This window comes from Coffea arabica, chromosome 9c (assembly GCF_036785885.1).
Source record: "Coffea arabica cultivar ET-39 chromosome 9c, Coffea Arabica ET-39 HiFi, whole genome shotgun sequence".
Taxonomy (NCBI): domain Eukaryota; kingdom Viridiplantae; phylum Streptophyta; class Magnoliopsida; order Gentianales; family Rubiaceae; genus Coffea; species Coffea arabica.
This window is the reverse complement of record NC_092326.1, coordinates 17,968,287-17,973,742: the sequence shown is the minus strand read 5'-3', so window position 1 is coordinate 17,973,742 and position 5,456 is coordinate 17,968,287. Positions and strand designations below refer to the sequence as shown.

The window sequence follows — 5,456 nt, the reverse complement described above, 5'->3', positions numbered from 1 at the left end:
TTTAAGGGTTAAACATGTCTTTTCACTTTAATCAACAAACTTTGTTAAATTTGACCGTTGGTCTTGGGGTAAAGTGACTAAAAGGTAACGTTAAGGGGGAAATTAATAATGGTGCCACTATAACAAAAATGACCTTTAACGGCATTTAAAAATGTCAGTATAGATTATCTAAATTGACACTTTACCTTTCCTCACACCTCGGACGAGTGTTGTCCCTTCCAATGTGAGGATAGGCTCGTACTATTCAAAGTGTCAGGAAAACTATGTTGTTATAACATTCCATCTGCCAACAAAAATTTCTTTTCCTGACAATCAAAAGTGTCAGGATATTGTCGAAGTTGTTGAGCTATGCAGACACTTTTAACTGCCAAGAGTTTTTTCTTTTTTCTTTTTTAAATAAAGAAGCAACTTGGTTGTGCTCCCTGCTATACAGTCCGTCAATCAGATACACAAAGGACTTGTAAAATTATCCCAAAGAGAAAGAACTTGTAATAGCTTCCAAACTTTCCAACCAAATGAGAGCCTTCAGTCATAACCACAAAGACACCATCAATCTTTAGTTGGTACCACCTGTGCACAAAGTACTTTGGTATAAGAAATAGACCTAACCATAAATATTTTAGTTTGAGCTACAAGCAGAAACGAAGCTTCAAAAATAGGAATCAAAGATCCAACAAGTACAATAATCAAAGTCATGCTAAAGTTGCAAGCAACTCCAAAGTTATAGCTAGAGAGCCAAATAATTATTTGTGACAGACATTCCTAGATTCCACTTGATGAGAATAATCTAATGTCCGGGCTCCACTTCCTTTTTTTTTTTTAATTATCAGACAGCTTTATTGGGAATGAAAGTAAACATCTAATAAAGTAAAAGCCAAGAAGCAAAATTCTGTACACGAGTATGAAGCAAATTTAGATAGATAGAAAATGAATGCCTAATCCTTTTGTCATCTCCCATTTTGTCATCAAGACTGAATGTATCCTTGTCAAAAACTTGCTGCATTGCACACCATTAAGAGCGAGGCTAAGTATCTATGCTGATTGAATTAGCTTTAACATGGTAAGAAAATTAAGTAAATAATGCATAAGCAAAAATTTGGACCTTGACCACGCAAATGACAGGAACCCAATTATCTAACTGGAGCTATGCATCTGGGGATAGAGTCAATCAATGATCAATATGCCTTAATCCTTCGCAGAACATAATGTAGATTTTATTTTTCAGCCTTCGCAACAAGAAACTAAACTTTTCAAGGACTGCAAACACTAATCCAACATAAGTTATTTCAAACAGAAGACTTTGTTCCTACTTGAGCATCAGTGGTGCAACAACTCTCGTCATACAATTCATTTTGTATTGAGAATGAACCTAATGTTTCTCAATTTCCAAAAAGGCAAAAAACTTTACAGTTCATAACTGCACCTTATTCAAAAATCACCACTATAATAAACTTAAAAAAAGTATGATACTTACTAGCTTGATTGGGATGCTTGGATCTGCAATTGACAGTGTACGGTCTTCATTCCACTCAAGATTTACATTTTTCCTCACCACACGCGTCTTCAATTTCTGCTTCACATATACAGTTAAGAAAAAATCAGCAGAAAGTTCAACCTACGTGTAAGTTGAAATAATAATCTATTATATAAACCGAAAGTCATATCCAGAAATTTAGTCCTCGTATACGGTTGGTCTGCTTCCTTTTGTCAAGAAATTAAACACCCTCAGTGCTCAAACAGGACTAGAAGTGGTAATACACAATAAAATGGAATTAATGACATCATGCACATTGCATGGGATTACCATCATCACAAAATGCAAGGACAATATCCACAATGCAAAAGGAACTGCAAGCTTTCACTGTGCAGAGTCCAGGAGCCTGTCATACAACCAAAAATTACAACATAGCATGTAATGCTAAAGAAAAGGTGAAAGGGGAAAGACTGATAAAATTCTAAAGTACAGAGAATAGTATACCACTGACAGTAGAAAATCAGTAACAAGACTTATTTCTAACTTCCAACTCATTGGTGCACATAGAAATTAGAAATCCAGAATCTTTGATGATATTTTCACCTAAATATCACTTCTCGTGACAACCTTCAGACCTTCAATTTCCTCTCCAAGTTCTTTAGCAGAATCCTTGTGAGAACCCGTAAAACCCTAATTATTTTTCCTAGGGTTTATTTCCCCTTAATTGCATGTTTTCTGCATTTTCTGGCTTAGAAATATTTTCTGAAAGGATTTTATGAGCAATTATAGTTTTAAGATGATTTTTCTAGCATTGGTGAGTTTTTAGAAAATTAAGAATAAATATTGGACGTGGGACCCACTAGTGCGATAAGTTCGGAAAAATTCGGCCAATAAGGTTAAGTTTCGGATACTGTTAAAAGTTTATCGGGTATTAAGAGATAAGTAGGGTGTGTGAGGTGATTGATGTGAGAGAGAAAAGGGTGATAAGGATGCATTGAATAGAGTGACACATGTCACCTTCCTATTGGTTGAACTTTTAAGAAACACTATTCATTGTCTTGACTTTTGACCAAGGGATTAAATATCCAAAATTCACCAAAAAAATCACCATTCTTCTCTCCTTGTTGGCCGGCCACCTTGAGAAAGAAAGGAAGGAGCTTTCTTCAATTTTCAAGCTTCTACTTGGTGCAAATCAACCAAAAACATTTGCTTCTACCCATTTCACTCCATAAAATTCTTCCTTCTAGTGATAGCAAGTTGTTTGGTGAACTTTGTTTGAAGGACTAAGGTGCTCCACATCTTCCTCTCTCTTGGTTCTTGGTAAGTGAAGCTTGAAACACCCTACTACACCTAATGATGTTTATTTTGTCCTTAATGGTGGCATGAGTGTTGAAATATATGATTTGTTTCTTGATTTGAGGTGATATGGTGAAATTTTCCATTTTATGATGATTTTTCTGGTTTAATTGGATTATGATGGTGTGGTTGTTGGTGATGATTGGCAATGGGCTAAAATGACTCTAGTGGGTGTGAAATGTGGATAAATGCAACCAATTTTGGATTTGGTTGGAAATTTGAAAAGTTAGGGTTCTTAAATCCCCAATTCTGTCCGGTTCTAGATCACTGGGTTAGAGGCCGAATTAGACTTTTCTCAAAACATGAAAGTTGTAGGTATTGATGTGATTGAGATGCCTGTAAAATTTCAGGTCATTTGGATTAATGTAGAATGAGTTATGACGAAATTACTGTAGCTGTTCTGCTTTGGACAGAATGCGAAAACTGCGATAGTACTTGGCTATTTTGACTGGAATTGGTATGGATTTTGAAGTTGGTGTCTTCTGATGAAATGTAGCTGAGTGTCTTAGCTAACATATGCCTTTCGAATTTCGGCATTTGGACTTGTATGGACTGAGATATACCGATTACAGTTTTCTGTGTTTTGCAAACCTGTTTTAGGAATTCTGGGTTAGTATTTGGCATATTTGACCTAGTTGTGTTAAGAACTGTGACGCCCCGAAAAAAAAATGAGTTTGAGAACCCGGAAATTTTGTAATTTTCTAGGGTTTATTTTTTTAATCGCCCGTTTTTCTACATTTTCTTGATTAGAAAAATTCCCCAGATAAAGTTTATGAGCAAAAATAGTTTTAAAATGATTTTCCTAGTATTGGAGAGTTTTTAGAAAATTAAGAATATATAACGGACGTGGGACCCACAAGTGCGAAAAGTTCGGAAAAATTCGGCCAATTAGGTTAAATTCCGGATACTGTGTAAAATTTATCGGGTGTTAAGGGATAAGTAGAGGATGTGAATTGATTGATGTGAGAGGAAAAAAAAAAAGATAAGATTGCATTTATGGAGGTGACAAGTGTCACCATTGTATTGGAAATAGCTTATGACTTACTATTCATTTTCTTGACTTTTTGACCAATTGCTTAAATATCTTCAAAATCACACAAAATTCATTCTTGTCTTCAACCTCTTGGCTGATTCTCTCTCTAGCAAAGAAGGAAGAAAAAACCTCTTCAAAGTTTGGCAATTATCTAGCTCAAATCCTCCAAAACACTTGCTTGATCTAGTTTCTACTCCATAAAACCTCTTCTTTTAGTGATAGTGAGTTGTTTGGTGAAGTTGTTTGGAAGCTTAAGGTGACAAGTAGCTCTCCCTCTTGTTTTGCTAAGGTAAGTGGTGGATGAACACCTCTCCTTCCTCTAATGATGTTCAATTCATGATTAGTGGTGTTATAAGATGCAATTTCATGGATTATTTCTTGAGTTTGGTTGAATTGGTGAAGTTTTATTATTTTTGGGGATTTTTCTGTTTTCATAGGGATATGATTGGGTGGTCGTGTATGATGATTGGAAATGATGTTTAATGACTCTAGGAGGTGGAAAAAGTGATTAAGTGCAATCAATTTCTGTTTTGGAAGAAATTTCAGAAAATTAGGTTTTGTAGTTCTTCATTCTGCCCGAATTTATTGCACCATGTTAGAGGCCGAATTGGACTTTGCTCAAAACATGAAAGTTGTAGGTATTGATGAGTTTGAAGTGCCTGTAAAATTTCAGGCCATTTGGATTAGTGTAGAGTGAGATATGCCGATTTTACTGTTGCTGTTCTGGGTTGATCAGAATGCGAAAACTGCACTTGTAATTGGCCATTTTGACTGGAATTGCTTTGGATTTAGGTGTTGGTGTCTTCTGATGAAATGTATCTGGATGTCTTAGCTACCATATGCCTTTGGAATTTCGGCATTTGGACCTGTATAGACTGAGTTATAGTAATTACAGCATTATGTGATTTGTAAACCTGTTTTTGGTGTTTCCGGTTGAGTACTTGGCACATTTGACCTAGTTGTGCTAGGATTTGGACTGAGTGGCCTTCTACATTGTTGTAGACCTATCTCTTATCTTCGAAACGGTGGGTCTTGCACCTTCTTCCGACAATCATAACGCCTTTGGTACCATTACCGCAAAATGACGTCAAAACTGTTTTTCTGGTTTTGAGCTTAAGTTTCATTTCCGGATTTTTTTTTCCCCTAGCTTGACTTGCACTAGTATTACTTGGAGCTTGCTGAATGACTATGGATGAACTTGTTGTTGTGTGTGTACCTTTGGGACTGGCTGAGGAAATAATGAAGCCATGATGGCTGGAAAAGTTAGCAAATGTAGGGGAAGTGCTGTCCGAACTTTTAAAGGATTTGTTTGCATTGAGTTTGTGATCTAAGACTTGGGTTTGAGCAAGGCAATGATACATGATGGATGATTTCTGAGCCATTGAGGTGAGTGACCTCAAACTATTTCTGAAGTTACTTTTGTACCGTTTTCTTACATTATTTACTTTTAAACTATTTCCAAAGTTACTTTTGAACTGTTTTCTTGCATATCATGCGTGCTTGCATATGAGTGTTCCTTGTTTGCTGTAATTCTTGACTTATTGGCTTGTTATTATTGATTGATAATGTGTTAAGTGCTTTCGATGATTGTTA

General features: G+C 35.9%; 1 long non-coding RNA gene across 1 annotated transcript; it reads right to left on the bottom strand.

The window, feature by feature from the left end:
• Window positions 1–484: 484 nt before the first annotated feature.
• Window positions 485–1,945, bottom strand: LOC140014278 (uncharacterized). The gene is made up of 3 exons (XR_011820998.1): window positions 1,805–1,945; window positions 1,475–1,570; window positions 485–570 (listed from the first exon to the last, which is right to left on the bottom strand). It is a non-coding gene; the product is annotated as an uncharacterized lncRNA (long non-coding RNA).
• Between the last annotated feature and the right edge of the window lie 3,511 nt (window positions 1,946–5,456).